Below are 26,574 nucleotides of genomic sequence, written 5' to 3' on the forward strand. Positions count from 1 at the left end.
TGTCAGACTCTGCAGAGAAGATGGAGCTGGAGGAAGACCTAGTCTCTGGACAGATGAAGAAGAAAAGATAACAGAGAAGATATGACTCAAGTCAGAAGACGTCACTCAGGTCACTGATATCATTGTGTGTTCTCCTGACTGTCCCATCAGAGCTGTAGTTACCTGTAAGTTCTGCAGTGATGATGGGTAAAACTGTGTCCAATCTGTGTCTCTCCAGCTGTTACAAAACTACAACTCCCATGATGCCTGAGGCTCTCCAGACATGATGGGAGTTTTAGCTTTCCAACAGCTGGAGAACCACTTCAACTGTCTCACCAGTAACCCCCCCGCAATCTCCTGCACAGGCCCCGGCAGTTTGCTGGTAGCTGATGTCTGTACCCCGCAGGAAGCCAGGAAGCCGCGGCTGGCACACCCCCTCCATGTATCTCTATGGGGTACATGGAGGGCCGTGTCAGCCGGCGCTCCGTGCAGGGTACGGCATGCCCCCCCCCTTCCAGACGACTGCCGGGACCCCATGCAGGAGATAGCATGGGGCCCAATGCTCAGACGCCCCGCGATCTATAACATATCCTCAAAATAATATTGGGGGCAGGCCACGGGTGGGCGGGGGGTTTAGCGCCACAAGGTTAGCTTGCACAGGGCGCCTGAACACCTAAGGCTGGCCCTGCCTTGCCTCCTGGTGTCTGATCGCCAAATGACTGCTCAGTGCCTGAGATGCAGGCATGAGCAGTCAAGCGGCAGAATCATCGATCAATGGTTTCCTATGAGAAACCATTGATCAATGTAAAAAATCAGTGTGTGCAGTGTTATAGCCCCCTATGGGAGCTATAACATTGCAAAAAAAAAAAAGTGAATAAAGATCATTTAACCCCTTCCCTAATAAAAGTTTGAATCACCCCCCTTTTCCCATAAAAAAAAAGTGTAAATAAAAATAAACATATGTGGTATTGCCGCGTGTGGAAATATATAAAAATATATCGTTAATTAAACTGCATGGTCAATGGCGTACCAAAAAAAATTCCAAAGTCCAAAATAGTGTATTTTTGGTCACTTTTTATATCATGAAAAAATGAATAAAAAGTGATCAACAAGTCCGATCAATACAAAAATAGTACCGCTAAAAACTTCAAATCACGGCGCAAAAAATTAGCCCTCATACCACCCCGTACACAGAAAAATTAAGTTATAGGGGTCAGAAGATGACTTTTAAACGTAGAAATTTTCCTGCATGAAGTTCTAATTTTTTCCAGAAGTACGACAAAATCAAACCTATATAAGTAGGGTATCATTTTAATTGTATGGACCTACAGAATAAATATAAGGTGTCATTTATACTGAATAGAAATGGAAGCCCCCAAAAGTTACAAAATTGCGTTTTTTTTTTTTTCAATTTTGTCTCACAATTATTTTTTTTTTCCGTTTCCCTGTAGATTTTTGGGTAAAATGACTGATGTCATTACAAAGTAGAATTGGTGCCGCCAAAAAAAAGCCATCATATGTATGCATATAGGTGCAAAATTGAAAGAGTTATGATTTTTTTAAAGGTAAAGAGGAAAAAACGAAAATGCAAAAATGGAAAAGCCCCAGGTCCTTAGGGGGTTAAGGGCATATGTCGCTACTGTATTATGAAGCGTGCTCAGGAGTCAAGCCAGTAAGTTGGTTGCCAGTAAGTTGGGTCCTGACCTGCTCTTCTTCTGGTGCTGCCAAAGTATCTCAGCATCTTCATTATCCACTGTGCCTGCCTTATTGTTACTTTTAAAAAGTCACAGAAGATCAAGTGACTCAGCCCTTCCCCACTGTGAAACCCCATCAACTTGTGCCAGACACATACAGTAAAGAAAACCTTAAGCGGCCGCCATTTTGATCTATGGCACCCCACACCTGATCTCAAAACTCTCCTATCCACTCCACTGCTGCACTAATATATATGTATTAGGGCTGCATGATTTAGGGGAAATGTTTAATTGCGATTATGGAGGGAAATATTGTGATTTCAATATAATAAACAAATGGTGAAATCTCCCCCTTTTTATGTCCAATCCCTCAATTTCATCACAGCCAACCTCCACATTTTATATAGCTATTCATTCCCCTTATACTATAAGGGAAATGGATATATGAAATGAGGGGAGTGGGCATATGAGGGGAATGGCTAGATAAAATAAGGGGAATTAGCTATATGAAATGAGGGAAGTGGGCATATGAGGGAAATGTCTATATGAGGGGAATGGGCATATGAGGGGAATGGGCATATCAGGGGAATGTCTATATGAGGGGAATGGGCATATCAGGGGAATGTCTATATGAGGGGAATGGGCATATGAGGATAAAGTCTATATGAGGGGAATTGCTATATGAGGGGAATGGGCATATGATAGGGCAATGGGCATATGAGGGGAATGGGCATATGATAGGGGAATGGACATATGAGGGGAATGGCTATATGAGGGGAATGGGCATATGATAGGGCAATAAGCATATAAGGGGAATGGGCATATGATAGGGGAATGGGCATATGAGGGGAATGGCTATATGAGGGGAATGGGCATATGATAGGGGAATGGGCATATGAGGGGAATGGCTATATGAGGGGAATGGGCATATGATAGGGGAATGGGCATATGAGGGGAATGGTAATATGAAATTCCTATAACCATTCCCCTCATATAGCCATTCCCCTCATATGCCTATTACTCTCATTTGAATGAAGGGGATTGAATATGAAATGGTGAGAAATTTAACTTATTTCCTCCTCCATTTCCTGCACCGTGCCTGGCCTTGCCTCTGCACACAGTCTTGTTGCCCCCCCCCCACACACACACACATCAAATTACACGAACATCAAATTATAGCAGGGTAATTTTTTAGGTTGATAATTTTGTATGGCCCTGAAATTATTTTACAAATCTCCAAATGGCCCTTAGCACAAGTTTGCCCTTTTCTCTCTAGACTGAACATGTGTGGCAATCATATCTTTCTAAACTAGAGGAGACTGTTTTCTTTTCAACAATTCACACGCAAAATATTTTGCTGCATATTCGCTGCTGTGTATTTTCCTATACATTGAAGTCAAAGGGTAGCAAAATCGGCTGCAGAAAATGCAGCAAAATACGGCACATGTGACCCTAACCTAAAGCTTGAATTGCACTTTAGAAATTTCAGTGCACTACATAAAAGACAATATACTTTTTTACTCTGATTTTAGCTTTTACTTTTTCTGACACAGTAAAAAATATATTTTTAAAGCATAAGATATTTATTTTAGTACAGTACAGTAAAAATAGGTTAGACAAGGGGCAGCCATGTTTTTTAACAAATATATACATTTTTTTGACAGATTTTTACTAACCTTTTTTTAACAGTTTATACAAATTATAATTACATTTATATTTTAATATTTTTTTTGTTTTTGTTTTGCATATATACTTGAGTAATTATCACTATAAATGCTTGGAATCCATCACATTTCGGAATTAATTTTGTACATGTATCAGCCTTTTAACGTCTCAAATGATATATAGCTCTGGCAATACGTAAAGAGAATCTGGCATTCTGTTTACCTGCACTAAACCCAATGTGCTGGGTTATAGTGCGAGTGAACAGCTTTACAAAGAAGGGTAACTTACTTAAAGTATATATATATATATATATATATATATATATATATATATACTTTGAGTTCTAACACTCTAATCATTAGCTACATTGCGCTCCAGTGTGCAATGGATGTAGGGAGTGGGCTTACTCAGCTCCCTTGCCTCCTCCATATTCTCAGTCCAACATGCCCCCTTCATTAATATGCCAATGATTGCCGCAGGTGAGCACTCTGCTCTCTGTGTGCTTACCCGCAGCCTTCATTAGCATAATAATGACGGGGAAAGTCAGAAGGAGAATATGGAGGAAGTATGTATTTAAAGGGGTTATTCAGGAATAGAAAAACTGAATACATTTCTTTAAAAAAAAAAAAAACACTCCCTATGTGATCCAGGTTGGGTGTGGTATTGCAACTTGGCTCCATTCACTTCAATGGAACTGAGCTGCAGAACCACACCCAACCTGGAGACAGACAGGAGTGTTTTTTTTAAAAAGAAATTTACTCTATTTTTCTATTCCTGGATAACCCCTTAAACAGGTAAAAGATGGACATCAGAGCGATCTCCGATGTCCATCATTATGGCAGATGTCAGCTGCTGATAGCAGGGAGCAGCTCCCAATCATGAGGTGGACCAGACCCTCGGGCCACCTCATGTCTGCTCACCCGACCCATGACGTAAATGTATGTAAAAGCTTGGAGTGCTGGTGATACTGATGAAGGTGATAGTACCATCAGATCCGTGGCTACGTTGATCTGTTATGCTTCAGTTTCAGTATTTCTGCAAATAACCATACTTGGTGGGCAGGGGGCATTCCCAAACCCCTTGTGCACGGTGATGTCACCACTGCTTTGTTCTCTGTCTGCCTGGCTAATGTTCATAAAGCTCCATTTGTCTGTTCGCTTATATCTGCAGCTACTGCACATGCGCTGCTTCCACAGTCTTAGATGTACCCTGGAAGTGGCACATGTGCAGTAGATTGGCAGATAAAGCTTTATGAATATGAATATTTATTAACCAGGCAGATGGAGTGCAAAGCAGTGGGGACATTACCGTGCACAGGGGGCATTGGTGATTTGCATATGCCAAAACTAAAGCATAACGGATGAACTGAACCATGGATCTGGTGGTGTAAGTATAATTTTCCTCAATCTTACCTGCACTGCAAGCCTGTACCAACAGGTTAGTGTGGGTTATACTCACGAAAGATTCCCTTTTAAGTAAACACATGTATAGTAGTTTTCTTAGAGATACTTTTGTAAAATGCTCTCTTTACAAGACAAATGGTTCAGTTATGAAGCAAGCAAGTAACAGGGTGTTCATATGAGTTCTCTGTAAGCTCCTCAGTGATACCAATAATAATTCTATAAATAATGATTTGCTGTTTATATAACTCCCTTATATTCAGGGCTCAAGTCCTGCAGGAACTCGTGGGAACTGAGTTCCTGCACTTTCCCACAGCAGGAACACTGTTCCCATTGGCAGAAGTCCTATAGGACCAGCCCATGTGGGGAAATCTTGGGTGAGTTCCCATACTTTTTTTCCCAGGACTTGACCCCTACTTAGATTGTTTCTTTCCCTTCCATATTCATCTCATTGATGAGGTATTTAAAGGCTATGGGCACCTTTCCACAAATTTTTTTAAATTGTTAATCAAATTAAAAATTCTTGGATGCAAAATGAAGCAACTTTCTAAATAGTCATGATTAAAAATGTCCTACAATTTAGCTGCTATACACACAAAGATAAGTCATTCAGTGTTTCTGATGTGTTTCTTGCTCTTTAAGTGTAAGTTCACACTGCCGTTGTGCCCCGTTGGAAAACGGCGGTTAGGCTCTTCTTTTTTGTTTCTTTTTTTTATGCCTTTTAGTGTCCGTTATCCGGACAGGGCACAACGGGCAACAACAGGGCCTGACAAATCCCATTTTCTATTATGGTTTCCGTCAGGCGCCTTCGTTTTTTAACAGGAGTAGCGGGAAAAAAAGATGTTGCATGATGTATTTTTTCTCTTGCTATTCTTCCCTTTTTCCCTGACGGGCTTTGCACTGCCGTGTTCAAACGGCAGTGTGAGAGAAGCTTAAGAGATAACAATGTCGGAGATAACGGGGTGAGAGGAACCTTGGAGGACAGACAACACAGGCTAGAGACAGTAATAAAAGAAGATACAAAGCTGCAGAGTAGAATCAAGTAGGCCGTGTGCAAGTATATAGGGAAAAAGCACCATGGGCCATAAAGAAAAACTAAGCACAATTTTTAAGACCTACTGTTTAGAGAAATTGTTTGTGCAAAGCAAGAATGTAAAAAAAAGTTCTCAAGGCTGTCCATAATCTTAAGCAAATTATTTTAAAAATGTAAAATAAGCCTCATGGAACTCAGCAATGCTTTCGTGGAATAAAAGACATTAACACCTGGGGATACTATAAATAATAGAAAAATGCAAATCATTGGATACACCCACCCCAAACATGTACATGGACATCTGACCTTGTATTTTCAGGTTCACGATTTGTCTTTAGTGGATGACCAAGACTAACACCCCCTTTGTCACAAACATGTAATAGTTCACTATACGGGTTCAGTAAAAGCATAATTCAGATGTGTAGTGATGCAGGTGTAGCAATAAGATTTGCATTTTTGTTTTTATTTATGGTATCCCCAGGCAACAATGTATATTTTATCGCACAATCACATTGCTGAGATTCAAAAGGCTGGTTTTACATTTTTCACATAAATGTTATGTTCATCTATGAAGTATGACAACATGAGGTGATGGTAACCATCTGTTTCGGTTTAATCCAGATGGCTACTTGTTCTTTATTTTTCATTTTTATTTCTTCTACTTTTATAAAAGTGTATTCTACTTTGGGGGAGGTGTAGAAGTGCTGTAGAAAAAGATTAAAGTTCCGACAACAGTGTCATATAGATTACTTGTCTAGTTAATGACATATAGAAGACGTTAATGGCTATGGAAGCTTGGTTTAATGTAATGTTTGTCACGATGCCGGCTGGCAGGTAGTGGATCCTCTGTGCCAGAGAGGGATTGGCGTGGACCGTGCTAGTGGATCGGTTCTAAGTCACTACTGGTTTTCACCAGAGCCCGCCGCAAAGCGGGATGGTCTTGCTGCGGCGGTAGTGACCAGGTCGTATCCACTAGCAACGGCTCACCTCTCTGACTGCTGAAGATAGGCGTGGTACAAGGGAATAGACAGAAGCAAGGTCGGACGTAGCAGAAGGTCGGGGCAGGCAGCAAGGATCGTAGTCAGGGGCAACGGCAGGAGGTCTGGAACACGGGCTAGGAACAAACAAGGGAACGCTTTCACTAGGCACAAGTGCAACAAGATCCGGCAAGGAAGTGCAGGGGAAGTGAGGTGATATAGGGAAGTGCACAGGTGGAACTAATTAAGCTAATTGGAAGATTGGGCCAGGCACCATCATAGGTGCACTGGCCCTTTAAATCGCAGAGACCCGGCGCGCGCGCGCCCTAGGGAGCGGGGCTGCGCGCGCCGGGACAGAACCGACGGAGAGCGAGTCAGGTACGGGGGCCGGGGTGCGCATCGCGAGCGGGCGCCACCCGCATCGCGAATCGCATCCCGGCTGGAGGCGGGACCGCAGCGCACCCGGTCAGTGGATCTGACCGGGGCGCTGCAGCAACGAGGATGAGGCGAGCGCTCCGGGGAGGAACGGGGACCCGGAGCGCTCGGCGTAACAGTACCCCCCCCCCTTGGGTCTCCCCCTCTTCTTGGGGCCAAAGAACCTGAGGAAAAAAAACTCAATTTTTCCGTGATGAGGTCCGATGCACATTAGGAGAGGTTCCGTGCGGAAACGCACGAGACAGTCCAATCTTTCATTGTTAACACAATAGATGTAGAGGGGTCTGGCGAGACTGGTCACAGGGACGTAGAACCTGTTGATAAGAGAGGCCAAAAAAATTTTTCCTGCAGATCCGGAATCCAAGAAGACCATAGTAGAGAAGGAGAAGGTAGAGGCAGATATCCGCACAGGCACAGTAAGGCGTGGAGAAGCAGAGTTGACATCAAGAACTGTGTCACCTTTGTGCGGAGTCAGCGTACGTCTTTCCAGGCGGGGAGGACGGATAGGACAATCCTTCAGGAAGTGTTCGGTACCGGCATAGTACAGGCAAAGATTCTCCATGCGGCGTCGTGTCCTCTCTTGAGGTGTCAAGCGAGACCGGTCAACTTGCATAGCCTCCGCGGCGGGAAGCACAGGAACGGATTGCAGAGGACCAGAGGAGAGAGGAGCCGGGGAGAAAAAACGCCTCGTGCGAACAAAGTCCATATCCAGGCGGAGCTCCAGACGCCATCCGGAAGAACGCATGTCAATGCGAGTGGCAAGATGAATGAGTTCATGCAGGTTAGCAGGAGTTTCTCGTGCGGCCAGAACATCTTTAATGTTGCTGGATAGGTCTTTTTTAAAGGTCGCGCAGAGAATCTCACTATTCCAGGACAACTCGGAAGCAAGAGCACGGAACTGAATGGCGTACTCGCCAACGGAAGAAACACCCTGGGCCAGGTTCAGCAGGGCAGCCTTGGCAGAAGAGGCTCGGGCAGGCTCCTCGAAGACACCACGGACCTCAGCGAAGAAGGACTGGACTGTGGCTGTGGCAGGATCATTGCGGACCCCATCAAATTTGTCCGGCAGGGACAAGCAGGGGTTAGGAGCGGCCGGTTGCTGCGGAGGAGTTGCAGGAGCCGGCGGAGGAGATGGTTGTTGCAGCTGTAGCTGTGACTGAATTTGCTGTATCTGTGACTGAAGATGCAGTGTCACGGAGGTCAAGTATGCCAGCTGTTGATTTCGTTGGGCGATCTTTAGGGCTTGCTGGGCGACCAGTGTAGGGAGGTCGGCGACAACTGGCAGAGGAACTTCAGCGGGATCCATGGCCGGATCTACTGTCACGATGCCGGCTGGCAGGTAGTGGATCCTCTGTGCCAGAGAGGGATTGGCGTGGACCGTGCTAGTGGATCGGTTCTAAGTCACTACTGGTTTTCACCAGAGCCCGCCGCAAAGCGGGATGGTCTTGCTGCGGCGGTAGTGATCAGGTCGTATCCACTAGCAACGGCTCACCTCTCTGACTGCTGAAGATAGGCGTGGTACAAGGGAATAGACAGAAGCAAGGTCGGACGTAGCAGAAGGTCGGGGCAGGCAGCAAGGATCGTAGTCAGGGGCAACGGCAGGAGGTCTGGAACACGGGCTAGGAACAAACAAGGGAACGCTTTCACTAGGCACAAGTGCAACAAGATCCGGCAAGGAAGTGCAGGGGAAGTGAGGTGATATAGGGAAGTGCACAGGTGGAACTAATTAAGCTAATTGGAAGATTGGGCCAGGCACCATCATAGGTGCACTGGCCCTTTAAATCGCAGAGACCCGGCGCGCGCGCGCCCTAGGGAGCGGGGCTGCGCGCGCCGGGACAGGACCGACGGAGAGCGAGTCAGGTACGGGGGCCGGGGTGCGCATCGCGAGCGGGCGCCACCCGCATCGCGAATCGCATCCCGGCTGGAGGCGGGACCGCAGCGCACCCGGTCAGTGGATCTGACCGGGGCGCTGCAGCAACGAGGATGAGGCGAGCGCTCCGGGGAGGAACGGGGACCCGGAGCGCTCGGCGTAACAATGTTTTATTACTATTATTGCATTGTATTTCCCAGTGGTCCTCAAACTTTCTACTCAGTTTTTTTTTCTTCTTGCATGTTTTCCCAAGTAACCTAAGCTACTCTGTCTGATTCAAACAAGAGTCCATCAGAAGAGCTGCCTGGTGGCTTCATCCCACGGGAATAACACAGTATATATTACTATAACTTTATACTTTAACTTTCACATATAGGCTCGCCACTTAAATTGTTAAAATATGTAAGTGTGTGTGATTTATATATGAATATTTACTGTTTAATATGTCAAAATGTTTCCTTTTTTTGTTTAAATCTGTAGGTAAATCCAGCCCTAGGCATATCTCATATTGTAATATCTTAGCTGAAATTTAGATTACAGTCTGAAAATATACAGAAACAGGACAAAAAAATACTAGTTTAAATTTAAAAGTAGACAGCACCTTATTTATTAGAATGTGAGAAACAGAATAATAAAGTCTAGATGCATAGAGAATGACTTAATGTTAGGAAGGAATGATGTGATAATTGATGACAGACGAGAACATTTTCCTATTCACATCATATCTATCTTGAAGCGATAAGCATGTTCGTTTGTATGAAGATACCTCAGACCGGCTTATGAATTACATTACATTATACTTATCACAACAAGTGAGCGATTACATATTCCGGAAGTCATTGGAATCATTACATGAAATTATAAAAAGTCTTTGAGGTCATTTAAATTTCCTGACATTTTGTTACAGATCATATAGAAAAAAAATTATATATTCCGAACAGCTGGAGGTATTTCCATTAAAAATGGTACACATGTTTCTTATATGTCAGACAAAAATAAAGTACAGTTAAGGAATGTCTCGATACCAACAATCTCTGCAGCCTTAGAATAACATGATCAGCAGATGTACCAGAAGTCCCATGAAGATCTATGGAATTTCCAGTACATCGGAATTATGTGTTTCCTGATTATGGAGTTTTAAACATGCTTTTGCTGGACAAACATCATAGTAAAGTATGATTTAACTGTCAAGCAGGGTGGGTTGTGGAGAAAAGGTTTATTACAGACTGAGAGTTGAGGATGAAAGGGATAAAAAAAGAGAGACAGGGGGTGCCCCCTTGTAGCGTTGATTGACTTGTTGTGATCTCTTCACCGCACCTAAGTGATATACTCACCTTTTGGTGATGACGTCTGGGAGGAAGTTGTGAGTCGACCGAATGCTGCCGTAATTGCCCACTGGCCCCTGTTTTGCTTATCAAGCACAGGTAGGATTAGCGTAGGTCCCGCGCCATTTTGAGAAACCTTGGCGTTGGTGTGTGGGCTCTGGTGTGTCCTTCATATAAGGATACACTGGCGAATGTCTAAATTTTAACATCAGTGTTGAGGGATAGCCAATGTCATTGTATACATCTACCACAGTAGTGCACCCACATTCCTGTATTATTCTTTGGTGATGATGTCTCAATTCCACGACTGTGGTGGGTCGTGGTGGTCGAGGTGCACTTGGGTAAATGTAATTGGAGCTACTGCACTCAGACCGATTCTGGGTTCCCAAAAAGGGACCAGCTTGGAAATGTGCAAGTGATATGAAAAAGGCGGTCTAGGAGGCGCTGCTCAAGGTTGCTCGCAGTAAAACAGATGTAGGCCGGCACAGGACAATAAATATTTTTATTGAAATATACTGACAACGCATTTCGGCACTCAATGGTTTCTTCTTCTGGTCCAATTTGGCAATACTAAAAAAAAACACACACATGGATAGGAATGTATACATATATGCATATATGGTCAAAACTCAATGAAAATAAAAGAAATCTAAAATCAAATGTGAATAAAAAGGAGGGATTTATATTATATGTATAAAAAATGGCTTGTACATCGATTGAAAATTCACTCGGATGGAGTGTATACATGTATCTCTATAGTATAAAATAAAGATGAATAATAGTCCATGTATATGGTAAAACTGTTTTGCCCTTACCAACAAGGTGTGGAGCTTGTTAGTAGGAACTAGTAGGATTCCCAGAGATTATTTGTGTACATGTGTAGTGCCTATGGGCACTTATTGGGATGCTTAGCAGAATAAATATGCGAGAGGAGTAGTAGCAGCAGGCTTTATGAATATTTCAGCCAATGATTATCATGTACACAATATATATAGGCAGGCTCGGGATATAAGAGCAGTGGCAGCAGATACTATGAAAATTACAGACTGTGACTATTATGTAAACAGTATAGGCAGGCTTGTTAATATAGACAGACTTGGTACACAAGAGTAGTAGTAACAGATATTACGAATATCATGGATGTAATATTAAGGGTGCACACTGCGTAATCTCCGCTCGCTAAATTCAGCAAGCGGAGATTCCTTTTTGTGGCCGCCGCCGAAAATACTTCGGCGCTAGGCCCGCGGAGCACTGAACAGTCACCATTGACGGCTATGCAGTGCTTCTGGAATCCGTGCAAAAAATGAACGGAATTGTCTGCCACTGATATTCTGCAGTGTGAATGGGTCTCGCGGAAGTTGTGAGTCGACCGAATGATGCCGTAATTGCCCACTGGCCCCTGTTTTGCTTATCACACACAGCTAGGTTAGCGTTAGATCCCGCACCATTTGAGAAACCTTGGCATTGGTGTGCGGGCTCTGGTGTGTCCTTCATATAAGGATATACTGGCGAATGTCTCAATTTTAACATCAGTGTTGAGGGATAGCCAATGTCACTGTTTACATCTACCACAGTAGTGCACCTAAATTCCTGTATTGTATAGGCTTCTGTTTCTAAGCAGTAAATTTTTCATTAAAAATGACACCTTATCTTTATTCTGTAGGTCCATAAGATTAAAATGATACCCTACTTACATAGGTTTGATTTTTTATTACTTCGGAAAAAAAATCATAACTACATGCAGGAAAATGTATACGTTTAAAATTGTCCTCTTCTTACCCCTATAACTTTTTTATTGTTCCATGTACAGGGCTGTATGAGTGCTAAGTTTTTGCACCGTTATCTAAAGTTTTTATCGGTACCATTTTTGTTTTGATCAGACTTTTTGATTGCTTTTTATTCATTTTTTTATCATATAAAAAGTGACCAAAAATACGCAATTTTGGACTTTGGAATTTTTTTGCGCGTACGCAATTGACCGTGCAGTTTAATTAACGGACATTTTTATTTACACAGTTTTTTTTATGGGAAAAGGGGGGTAATTCAAACTTTTATTAAGGAAGGGGTTAAATGATCTTTATTAACTTTTTTTGTTCACTTTTTTTGCAGTGTTATAGCTCCAATAGGAGGATATAAAACTGCACACACTGATCTTTTACACAGATCACTACAAAGCCATAGCTTTGCATTGATCAGTGTTATTGGTAGTTGATTGCTCAAGCCTTGATTTCAGACTTGCAGCAATCAATCGCCATTCGGACGCACAGGAAGCAGGTAAGGCACCCTCCTGCTGCATCCTAGCTGATCGGGACATCGGGATTTTATCGCGATGTCCCGATCAGCCCGACTGAGCTGCCGGGATGCTTTTACTTTCACTTTTAGACGCGGCGATCAACTTTGATCGCCGTGTCTAAAGAGTTAATGCAAGACATCTGCCGAAACGGCGATATCCGGCATTAGCCACGATCCTGGCAGCTCATAGCAGCCGGGACCGTGCAGGTATGATGCGAGCTATAAAGTCCCTGTTCATTCTTTTTTACATACATATGGTAAAAAAAAAAATTTCATATATATTTTTTTTCATGTTTTTTTTTATATATGTGCTGTCTTTCCATAGATTTGTTTCTATTATGCACCCTTTCATGTATTATAGATTTTTTAATTTTTTTTAATAAATTTGCCATAAATGTATTTTTTGATTTAGGCGGTGTGCACATCTGTGTACAATAAAATCCTCATATGCTGAGAATCAAATTTAATGAATTTGCATATGGACAAGCACAAGCAAAAATTAAAAATAATAAAAATTTAAAATATTACATGGAATTGTGGCCTGCATTGCGCGGGCATGCATGCCACTCACATTTTCGGTCATTTGGCTCATTTGTGGCAAAAGATGTCCCAAACTAAAAAGTCGCACATAATAAATTCCTGACCATTGCATGATATCAATTGAAATCACAATTTGGTATGAATACAGGATAGACAGGTCAGCCAGTGTAATAAAAATCTTCCTTTTATTAGAATGCGAGGAAAAAAGTCACCAGCAAGTGACAACAGCAGACATCAGATAATGCACGAGTCAAAGCATGGACATGTTTCAGGTCAATGACCCTGCATCTATGCATGACTCCTGACCATACACTGAAGTCCATTATGTGGTAGTTCCAAGCTGTAGGGGCGGGTGGAAGAAAAATCCTTCCTTAACCCCTTAACTCCCTGAGGAAAACAAACCATCACACCATGCACATAAATACAGCCCAGATGTGTATAAATTAGCCAATACAGTATACAAAGAGAAATACACATAAGAAAAAATGTATAATATGCATGCATATTAAAAACTAGAAAACTAGACAACATGTTATGGGACAAACATTTAGCAATTAGATGTTCTGATAATGCAGGATAACATCAGATCTGTAGCTTAAACCGACTAAGAAGACTGCAAAATATAGATCCAAAAGACCTCCCGATTACGCAATATTCTCAGTCAGTCACCCTCACGCCATGGTCATTTTACCCTTTCAATGACATGAAATGAAAAGCAAGTGAGGTCTCCGGAATGTGTGTCCCGAAAGTGCTTAGCCGCACCAGAGAGGTTCACACTCTGCGGACTCTGAATGTTGCGCAAGATTTGGTATGAAAGAAAACTTTGTCACAAAAATCACTGTGCCAGACAAAAGCGCCAAAGAACAGCAAATAAACCATGGTAAAATGGCTCATAAATTTCCTCCATTTACTACAGGAAAAAGCACAAGACCCCAGCACTAGATGTCCACTGTCATTCGATATATTTGTGCTAACTATAGAGACTAACATAAGAAGCAGCAGGCTGTATAGCTCTGGAGACTGCATTATGAAGGTTGGGAACACAAAGTACGGTATTCGATGATGATTTACTGATTGTTATTACTAACCATCACTCAGTATTAACACTTAGACATTTTTCAAACATTTCTTTTGTTTTGTCAGGAAGTGTGATATTGACTGTAAGACTGTCATCCTATCACAGGTTTAACTATATCAATACTAAATCAAATAATCCAAAGTATGGACTCCATGTCAATTCCCTTTCCATCTTGGATAAGGCAAAAAAAAAACTTTTTTAAAGTTTGTTATATATAGTCAACAGCACAAGATGAGAAAGAGAGAGTATAAACAGTGTCGTATGTAGAGGTTAAAGTAATCAGGCTGAGGAGTTATAAGTGTGGAAGGTCAATGCTATGTGTAAAAAGCAGCTATTTTGAATGTTTTCCCAGATGGAGGAAAAATTACCTGCTATCCATGTTTCATCAGATCAAGAAATTATAGCAGTTCTAAGTCCTCCGTTCGGGCAGCACACTTTATGTGGGAGACAGCTGTGGCCGGTAATGTCTTGACCAAGCAGTTCTGTTAAAAACATGGAATATGTTGCCAACATCTCACTATAATCAGTGTGAACTGACTCCTCTGGATCATCTGAGCCTCCATAATAAAATAATAAGAAATATCAGGCATAACAATGGTGCAGATGTTGCAGTCATCCACATGCAGAATTGTATGAGGGGCCTAATAGTCCTGCCACATAAGAAGATTATTATAAACTCTAAATTGTAGATGAGGGTCATGTTGCATGTTTTTCTTTGGGGCCCAGAAGCTTTACGTTACAAGGAAGCTGTAATAGGTGTAAATGAATATTGTTAATATTTATTGCTGCTTTGTAGTCACCGCAATTCAGATCAGGGAAACCCCAAAATGGGACTGTGCAGACGAAATAATATACTTTATTTTGCATTGAAACTGTCATTGCCTCCATAAACACATTTGTTAGTTGTTGCAGAAATGATAACACATCTTTTTTACTAGTGATACCTCAGGATCTGCCTTGGGCCCTGAAAGAGAACTATGATTTATATCTGTGGTTGCTATGATGGGTAGTCTTACCAGTTCTCATAGCTGTAATGCAAACGCTTCTATTAAACATTTTTCCTTTCTTCATTCTGTCTTTTTCTCACACGTTTTGGCATTTTTTTTCCCTTTTCTATACCATATTTAAATATTTTTTCCTCATACCTTAACCAGTTATTTCATTCTCTCTTTGTGGCCATTGAATATATTCCATACACTTGTAGTCTTAAATGAACTATGCTGCACATACATTTTATTTACTTTCTGTTGCTTGTTTATACAGTATTTGCTTACATCTGTTTATAATGGTAACAATATTACAATTCACAGAGCAAATATCCTGATATGATGTTGCATGTTTGGTTTCTGCAGGTCAACTCTTTATATTTGAAGTCGATAGGATTGAGCTGCATTTTTCTAACCAATGCACTTAGTTCATGTAACAATTCTTTTACTCCGATCATAGTATTATGACTGAATACAAGTTTGGTTAAAGGGGTTATCCACCATAAGGTGATTTTAGTATGTACCTGCCAGACAGTAATGGACATGCTTAGGAAGGATCTGTGCTTCTCTTGGGGCAAATTGGCTGTGTTGTGAGATTACTATAATGCTGAGGCTATCTTTTTGTGAACTGGCTATTTCCTGCTAGAGCTTGTTCCTTCAAACTACAAATCCCATAATATTTTGTTTGTAAGTGTGAGGTCAGTTTTCTCCCTCCAACACAGCCACCCCACCCATTAATACACACCTGTGATCTCTTCAATGCAATTGTGATGTCCCAGTACAGGACATGGTCCTGTACTACCCTTAGGCCCTGTCAGGTTGAGACCCTCAGTGACCTGGGGGCTCCCCTGCAAGGTTTCCCCCTGTTGTTTCCATAATGTTGTGTATGTCACTTTAATGCGTAGACAGTCCCCTTATGTATAGATAGTACAAAGGACCTGTGGAAGGTCTCAAGGACCTGTATAAGTCTGTCACATGTTATGTTATTAAGACACATGATTTGTTGTCACATGTTATCCGAGAGAGCAACAACTTAACAGCTTGCCCAATGGGCTTTAGTCCAGCCCCCACTATATAAAGGGGCGGACATTTTAATTTCTCTCTGGTACCATCAGTCTTTACTGAGCACAGCAACCACCAGAGATCTCAGTGCTAGTGATCAGTGTCTGGAAGACCCCAAAAGCTACAGTCGTTCCAGTAAGTCTTAAATCTATGTCTGCTGTTGCTAAAACTAGTCAAGTCCTGCATATAGTCCAGTCAAGTCTAATATCGAGTCAAGTTAATTACAAGTATATTGGTCCAGCAAGCTGCGAGGTCCTTCTGGGTTCTGGCCACCTCTCTGGGAAATCTGGCCTTAGCTGTGAAGATAATTCCATCTGTCTTATACTCAGTAAAGCCTCCATTTGACCATAACTGGTTGTGAACTCTCATTTCACTACTAGCAACTGGGATAGCAGAGAAGCTGGACATGTGGTGTTCCGGAACCCTAAAACCACACTGGCATCACGAACACTATGGGTTAACAACATCTTGTCCCTGGGGTTAATACCATCTGATCCCACCACTCGCCCCACTACACCCGTTGTCCCGCCATAAACCAGTGTTTTCTGACCAAGGTGCCTCCAACTGTTGCAAAATTACAATACTTACAGAATGATCTTCCTCCCACCCAGCGGTCACTCCACACATTGAAGCAAAGACAGGCTCCTTTTGATCACCTGACTAGTGATGTAATGTCTGGGACCGCACTGCCACCTGGAAAAACCTGAAACGACACTCATTTTGCTTTTAAAAATAAATATTGTGACACAGAAGAATTGCGAGACCACCATGAAACACACGTACAGACCCTAACTTTTCCGCCCATGTAGCATAGTCAAATAAAAAAACATCCAAGGATACCCATTTAAGCTAGAACTCAAACCTCCAACTCTATAGTTCATTAAAACCTACTAAAATAGCATCAGCCACACTGAAGAAAAAAGGAGTAAGGATCACGTGACTTTGAGTTGTGTATATATGGGCCTGTTTGGTAGTAGCAGTACATCTCTTAGGTGATGATTCATGTCAGATTGTAATACCGGATGGAAAAACTTTGTCATCATGTACACCAATGTGAAGATGCTGCTTTTGCTTCTGCCTCTTGCAGGGGATAGTGCTGGCAGAGGGAATTGTGCATTGACTAGGTGGGGAGAAGAGAGTTGACCCCTGTTCTACAGGTGTTTGCTGTTGGAAAGCTGTGGCAAAATAGGTTTGTAGCTTGTCCCTATAAAAATCCAATTTAGCCTCCTTTTTGGAAGGTGAAAAAAATTCCACTATTCTAGCTTTGAACATAAGGGTCTAAGAGCGTGGCTATCCAGTACTCATCTCAGTGTCAGCAGGCAGTGGTTGACTAGTGGTAGCTGTTGCCAATGGACTAGTAGCACTTGTAGCCAGAGGATAGCAGTCATTGGTAAACTGGTGATAGATGTAGCCAATGGGCAGCAGGCATTGGTGGGCTAGTAGCAGCTGTAGCCATCGGACAACAGGCATTGGTGGACTAGTGGTATCTGTAGCCAGTGGATAGCATGCAGGGGTGGACTAGTGTTAGCTGTAGCCAGCAGATAACCGACAGTGGTGAACTAATGTTAGCTATTGCCAGCAGACTAGGGATACTTGTAGTCAGGCCTTGTGATTTCCCTCCTTGGCCCTGATTTATTAAGAGTGGAGTGTTTATTCTGGAGTGATTTCAATATCACTAGTCTTTTTTTTCAGGCTTATTTACTATTCTGTCGCACATGTCGGTTATATTTCTGTTGCACATTTTTTGTGTCGCACTAGTCAATTGTGTCGCACAAACTCCGAGCTAAAGAAATTAGTTGTGTGAGTCAAAATGGTTTAGACTTGTTTGTTTAAAAATGTTTCCATGAATCAAAAGTATCCATGTGTTATAATTTTTCAAACAACAATTATCCTTGTTTATCAGCTTGGGTGTTAAATTAATTTAAAACTAATATTGTAAATGTGTTAAAAATAAAATAAAATATATAAACATTAACTATCACAAAAGCGTTCAATATTTTATTCATAAGTGTTGAACTGTACAAAATGTTTTCAGGTTATAAAACAAGTTACTTTCACACAAAACACAGTGGAAACAGTCCCTTGTTAGAAATCACTCCATTTTTGGAATTTCACTCCTCCTCTTGGCTGTCGTTTTGTATGTGTAGGCCTGTAGTGCTGGTTTTAGTTGTAGTTGCCAGTAGACAGCAGGTATTGGTGGACTGATGCGAGATGTAGTAGACAGCAGACAGTGGTGAACTAGTGGTAGCTGTAACCAGTGGACAGCAGGCAGTAGTGAACAAGTTGTAGCTGTAGCCAGTGGACAGCAGCAGTGATGGACTGGTGGTAGTTATAGTAGCCAAAGGACAGCAGACAGTTGTGGGATGGTGGTATTTGTAGTAGCCAGCGGACAGCAGGGGTGGTGGAGTGGTGGTATTTGTAGTATCCAGCAAGCAGCAGGGGTGGTGGACTGGTAGTAGTTGTAATAGCTAGCGGATAGCAAGCAGTGGTACACTGGTGGTAGTTGTAATAGCCTGTGGACAGCAGGGTTGGCTGACTAGTTGAATTTGTAGTAGACAACATGAAGTGATGAATTAATGGTAGCTGTAGCCTCGTCATCTTCTCTACCACTCCCCTCAGTATCAAATTCTGATCATTGACGCAATGTTTGAGTACATTGCGCATGCGAGTGCCTCGCAGGCCCCTGTGTGGCTGCTCGGAGCGTCGGACTGAAGGGCGGGGAGGGTGGTCAGCAGATGGAGGCAGATACACTGCAGATCCGTTACGTGTGACCCTACCCTTAAAGAACATAAGTACATTTAACCCAGAGATCTCTGCCCACCCACTAGAGACATATATGTCTGGTAAGACAAGATATTGAACATCTTAAAATAAGCTCTGCACAAATCAGCATTAGGCATTCTAACATGACTGTGGGAGAAAGGGACGCACAGGATAAGTTGGTCCCTAACCACAAACTCACCATAAAACCCGCTGATAAAGACGGTGGAGTCATGTTTATGGACACTGCTGATTATAAACAAGTCAAGGTAGGAGAAGTTAGATTGTGATCCTAAAAGGACTATTGAGGGAGATTTATCAAACCCTGTCCAGAGGAAAAGTTGCTGAGTTGCCCATAGCAACCAATCAGATCGCTTCTTTCATTTCTGAGAAGGCCTCTGAAAAATGAAGAAGCGATCTGATTGGTTGCTATGGGCAACTCAGCAACTTTTCCTCTGGACAGGTTTCAATAAATCTCCCCCAATATTATGTGTAAACTTTACAGAAGGTTTAATTGCCGAAAAGTTAAGAGAATTTTTGGCAATTAAATATCCAGAAACTCCTCTATTATACATTCTACCTAAAACTCACAAGTCGCGCTCCCATTCACCAGATGGACCAATCGTTTCAGGTCATAACACAATTTTAGGCAATTGTTTTGGATAAACTGCTCAGACTTTTAGTTTTTTTTTTTTGTAGATTATATATATATATATATATATATATATATATGTGTGTATGTGTATGACTAAGGCCTTGTTTTAAGGCCGAAACGCGTCACTGTACCTTGTGTTCCTGTTATGACCATCTGGTGAAATAAATAACCACCTTCTGAGTTATCGGACACTGGACTCCTCTCTCTTCTTGCTGCTAATTTTGGGCGAGGTCCACGCCCTGTCCGTGCGCACCTGGGGTGAGCTGAAGCACTGTTGTTTCTCTGTTCTATATATATATATATATATATATACATATATATATATATATATATATATATATATATATATATATTTATATATATGTGTGACACAAATTACTTTTTCACTAAGATATGCAACATTTAAATTCCGGGCAATACTTTCTCAGTTTCTTTTGATATCACCAGTTTGTATACTTCTATTGATCACACAAGAGGATTGATAGCTGTGTGCAAAACATTAGCTTCTTCACGTTTCTTAATGGTGGCCCACGATTTTATGTTGCAGCTTTTACAGGTAATACTTACCAACAATGAATTTGTTTTTGAGAAGCAATATTACTTACAATTGGTTGGGGCCGATATGGGGGTGAATGTATGCAAATCTGTATATATATATATACTCCCTGGAGGAGAAGTTCATCTATGTATCGTGCCACTTCAAACATTAGTGGTGTTTGTAGGTTGATGATATTTTCTCCTGGGAAGGACACTGGAAGTTTTTAATGGAGTTAAACTGTTTTTTTAATAACAAGGATCAGAATATTTCCTTAAAGGGGTACTCCGGCCCTGAGACATCTTATCCCCTATCCAAAGGATAAGGGATAAGATGTCTCACCGCAGGTGTCCCGCTGCTGGGGTGTCCCGCTGCTGTATTCACCACCCACCTGTTTGAGCTGCACGCCGCTGTGCCAGCTCACAAACAGCTGGGTGGGGACCACGGGGCCGGATTATCGTGATGTCATGACTCCGCCCCCGTGTGACATCACCCCCCGCCCCCGCTATGCAAGTCTATGGGAGGGGGCGTGACAGACGGAGTAACCCTTTAAGGATGACTCATTCCATGGATAGTATAAGTTTTCTTTATGTTCTAGTGACCAAGAAACAGAACAGACGTAATGCTAACTTGTATACTAAACCAATAAAAACACACTGTTGCATTACAATAGTTGCCATCCCAGAAAAATAGTAGACTTACTGCCCTTTAGCTAAATATTTAGGGTTAAGAGAATAGTTGATGATGATGACACAATGACTAAAGCTTTTGACACTTAAGAGAGGGGCTGATAGATCAGGGAGAGAGCTTTGGTGGATACACCATTTAAATATATTACAACCAAATGGCCTTTATGTTGAATTTAATGTGATTTAAACTCAATAATATGCATCTACAATAGATCCACCAGAAAATGTTCATTATGTCTGATGCAAATGTGTAATACATATACTCATAATTTTGTTTTTGTTTTAATTCCTAGTAATACCTTTAGAATTTGCTACTATAAAGAGACTTTACGAGATCCGCTTTATGAACTGTCAATAGATATATCTTTATTAAATTTTGTTATACGATTATCTATTGTAGTATATTGCAATGAAAATTATTTGGAAAATAATTTACCACTGTGGCCATGAAGTAAGAACATGCATTACCCATTTAGACAATATATGGCTATAAACATTATGACATACCTTTTTTGGTGTATGATGACTATTGCAGATTTTTCTGTGCTGTATTATGGTCTATTTAGAGTTTAGCGCTGCTAGTAAGCTGGCGTGCTCCTGAATTTGATATAGGATTTGGTATGCCCGGGTCTAACAACCGGAAATTGCCCTTGTCCTCCGGTGAGGCGCACTATCCACACTCTATCACATGGACACTGTATGTGAACCAATGTAATGGAATAGTTATGAATTTTGTATGTGATTTACGTATTTATGTGATCATTGAAAACTCAGCACTTTATCACCTGTTTGGGGTATTTATACCCCCTATGTATTGTGTATCACTGTGCTTGAAAAGGGATCCAGAGAGGAACTGATTTTTTTTGGAGTGTTGCGTCATTGTTATGTACAGTATCTCACATAAAGAGTAAACCCCTCATGTTTTTCTATATATTTTATTATACTTCTTTATTTGACATCACTGAAGAATTGACACTCTACAATGTAAAGTAGTGAGTGCACAGCCTGTATAACCTGCAACCTGTGAAGCTCCAGTGAACTCTACGCCCAAGAGGCTTAAGGCAGTGCTGGAAAATAATGGTGGCCACACAAAATATTGACACTTTGGACCCAATTTGTACATTTATACTTAATGGTGTTCTCACTTTTGTTGCCAAAGTTTAGAAATTAATTGCTGTGTGTTGAGTTATTCTGAGAGGACACAACATTAAACACTGCTTGTATAACAGTGTTTAATGTTGTGTCCTCTCAGAATAACTCAACACACAGCAATTAATTTCTAAACTTTGGCTGTGCACTCATTACTTTACATTGTAGCAAATTGCTGTCACTGAACCAACACAATTGGCTAACAGGCAATTGCGTAAACTGGATCCTATCATAACCTAACTACACCAAAAAAAGAGATACCAGTATACTGATTAAATACAAAAATAGTGAGTAAACTTTATTCTAGTGCATTATAAAATCATACATAAAATACAGGGTACTATACAGATGAAAGCTACAGAAAAAAGGTAGTGATACTGAATCCACAATGGTAAACAATAAGGACGGCAGGGATACAGTACACAGATATCAAATTGCAACATGCCCATAAATAATGAAAGTAAATAATGAAACATACATATAGTAAATGTATAAGGCTGGTATATGTCCTCGATAGGGCTATAAGTAAAGTGCAAATGACTAATTGTATTGCACCTAGCCCTACTCAGAGGTCAGTCAGCAGCATTACATAGTGGAAAGAAAGGGAGCATGAAAGACAGCATAAAGTATCAAGTACCTCCCATACACCAATAGGCAGGGACGTGCACATATAGGAGTGAAAGGGGGCTGGAGCCCCTGCCCTTTTCCTCACTTGCCCCTCTAGTGCCCTCACAAAAGGAGCTGCAGACTCAGGGTGACAGGTGAAGTAAAAAGGATCCGTTGCTGGGGAGTTGGATGTGGTTTAATGGAGGGTGCTGTGCCCTCCCTGCAGCAAGGGGGTGCCACTCACCCTGTCATTATCTGCCATTTCTTTGCTTTTCTCCACATGGAGGAGACAGGAGCAGCGGAGGCAGAGAGAAGCCCCGCCCACAGCATGTCCCAGCCACAAACTCCAGCCTGTGCAGCCCTTACTGTAAGTAACTGTAAATATATGTGAGTGATTGTATGTCAGTGTGTGTGTATGTGTGTATATGTGTGTGTGTGTGTGTGTGTATATGTATATACATGTGTGTGTGTGTGTGTGTGTGTATCTCTATGTATGTGCAGAGAGGGATGGCTGGGGATTTACTGTAAGTAACTGTAAATATATGTGAGTGATTGTATGTCTGTGTGTGTGTGTGTGTATGTATGTATGTATATACATATATATGTGTGTGTATGTGTATATATATATATATATATATATATATATATATGTGTGTGTGTGTCTCTATCTCTATGTATATGCCTATATATGTGAGCAAGCGCTATGTATGTGTGTGTGTGTGTGTGTGTGTATGTGTTTGTATGTATGTGTGTGTATATATGTGTGTGTGTGTATGTGTGTGTGTGTGTGTATGTATGTATGTATATATATATATATATATGAGCAAGTGAATCTATGTATGTATGTGTGTGTGTGTGTATGTGTTTGTGTGTGTGTATGTATGTATGTGTATATATATATATATATATATATACATATATATATATATATATATATATATATATATATACATATAAGAATTGTAGAGCAGCACTCCCAAGTTGAAGTAAAAGTAAATGGGTGCAAGCGATCTCAGGGATCCTGGTCCTGGATCCAATACTTGTAGATACAATGGAAGGCAACTGCAGCACACCAACTTAAAGTGCAGGAAAGTGATTTATTCCAGAAAATACAGGCAACGTTTCTGTGGCCTCACACCAACAGGCTTGAAAATGGTGGTGTGAGGCCACAGAAACGTTGCCTGTATTTTCTGGAAGAAATCACTTTCCTGCACTTTAAGTTGGTGTGCTGCAGTTGCCTTACAATGTATCTATATATATATATATATATATATATATATATATATATATATATATATATATGAGTAAGTGAATCTATGTATGTGTGTACATATCTGTGAGTGATTGTATGTGTGTACCTGTATGTATGATGTGCTTATTGGCTATATCTTTTAGTATATATTCCATGTTATATGTGTGTCTGTGTATTTATGTTTCTTAATGTATATTTGTACCTGTATGTATGTGTCAAAGTGTCTCTTTGTATGTGTGTATATTACCTATGTACTGTATGTGCCTTTATGTTATGTGCTTGTATGTATTGTATGAAGCACATTATTAGGGAATTATTGGAGGAATGTAAGCACAGTATATATTTCATTATATTGGAACATTATATTTTTATGTATGCTGGCACTGTGTATAGATCCTTAGGGTGCGTTCACAAGGGCCTATTTTTGCTTCAGATTTTGCTTCCCATTGACAATGGGAAGAGAAATCTGCTAAAGCAAATCTGCAGCAGAAAATACGCACATGTGAACGCACCCTTAGTGGTAGCACAGTATAGTTAAATAATAGGGGCACAGTATATAGTTAATTAATGGTGGCACAGTATATAGGGAATTTATAGATGAATGATGGCACAGTATATAGTTCATTAATGGTTGCACAGTATATAGAGAATTAATAGAAGAATGGTGGCACAGTATATAGTTCATTAATGGTGGCACAGTATATAGGGAATTAATAGATGAATGGTGGCACAGTATATAGGGAATTAATAGATGAATGGTGGCACAGTAGATAGTTCATTAATGGTGGCACAGTATATAGGGAATTAATAGATGAATGGTGGCACATTATATAGGGAATTAATAGATGAATGGTGGCACAGTATAAAGGGAATTAATAGATGAATGGTGGCACAGTATATAGGGAATTAATAGAAGAATGGTGGCACAGTATAAAGGGAATTAATAGATGAATGGTGGCACAGTATAGTTCATTAATGGTGGCACAGTATATAGGGAATTAATAGATTGTCACGATTCGGCAGGCTGGAGGTGGATCCTCTGTGCCAGAGAGGGATTGACGTGGACCGTGTCGGTGGACCAGTTCTAAGTTGCTACTGGTATTCACCAGAGCCCGCCGCAAAGCGGGATGGTCTTGCAGCGGCGGTAGCAACCAGGTCGTATCCACTGGCAACGGCTCAACCTCTCTGACTGCTGAGATAAGCGCGGTACAAGGGAGTAGACAAGAGCAAGGTCAGACGTAGCAGAAGGTCGGGGCAGGCGGCAAGGTTCGTAGTCAATGGTAATAGCAGGAGGTCAGGAACACAGTAATGGAAAACACAGTAGAAGCTTTCTCTAGGCACTAAGGCAACAAGATCCGGCAAGGAAGTGCAGGGGAAGTGAGGTAATATAGCCAGGGAGCAGGTGGAAACTAATTAGGGTGATTGGGCCAGGCACCAATCATTGGTGCACTGGCCCTTTAAATCTCAGAGAGCTGGCGCGCGCGCGCCCTAGAGAGCGGAGCCGCGCACGCCAGAGCATGACAGCCGGGGACCGGGACAGGTGAGTGACTTGAGATGCGATTCGCGAGCGGGCGCGTCCCGCTATGCGAATCGCATCCTCGCCGGCAATGTCAGTGCAGCGCTCCCGGTCAGCGGGTCTGACCGGGGCGCTGCAGGGAGAGAAACGCCGCGAGCGCTTCGGGGAGGAGCAGGGACCCGGAGCGCTCGGCGTAACATAGATGAATGGTGTCACAGTATATAGGGAATTAATAGATGAATGGTGGCACAGTATATAGTTCATTAATGGTGGCACAGTATATAGGGAATTAATAGATGAATGGTGGCACAGTATATAGGGAATTAAGGGGGGTACGGTATATAATTAAAAGGAAACTGACAGGCTGTTTACTCGCACTAAACCCAATACACTAGGTTACAGTGCATGTATACAAAAATTGGTCTTTCCATTTTCTAGGTATTGCCCCACATTGCTAGTATGCGAAGTCAGTCTTGTGCGCAATGGAGGCGGAGCTTCCCTGCCTCCATCCTGTATGCTGTGCTATGCCTGGCCGTCTTTGTATATTTATAATAATTTTTTTTGCCAACTCTTGTATATTGTAGACTGTAAGCATATATTAGTGTGGTGCCCATATCTTCAGTGTAAGAACCAGGGCTGTGTGGAGATTCCTGCATAAGGTGGGTGCTGGGTTATTGGTGCTGGGTGATGGGTGCTGGGTGATGGGTGCTGGGTGATGGGTGCTGGGTGATTGGTGATGGGTTATTGGGGATGGGTGCTGGGTGATTGGTGCTGGGTTATTGGGGATGGGTGCTGGGTGATGGGTGCTGGGTGATTGGGGATGGGTGATTGGTGCTGGGTTATTGGGGATGGGTGCTGGGTGATGGGTGCTGGGTGATTGGTGATGGGTTATTGGGGATGGGTGATTGGTGATGGGTGCTGGGTGATGGGTGCTGAGTGATGGGTGTTTGGTGATGGGTGCTGGGTGATGGGTGATGGGTGTTGGGTGATTGGTGCTGGGTGATTGGTGCTGGGTGATGGGTGCTGCTTGAATGGTGATTGGTGCTGGGTGATTGTTGATGGGTGCTGGGTGATTG

This window comes from Hyla sarda, chromosome 5 (genome assembly GCF_029499605.1).
Source record: "Hyla sarda isolate aHylSar1 chromosome 5, aHylSar1.hap1, whole genome shotgun sequence".
NCBI lineage: Eukaryota > Metazoa > Chordata > Amphibia > Anura > Hylidae > Hyla > Hyla sarda.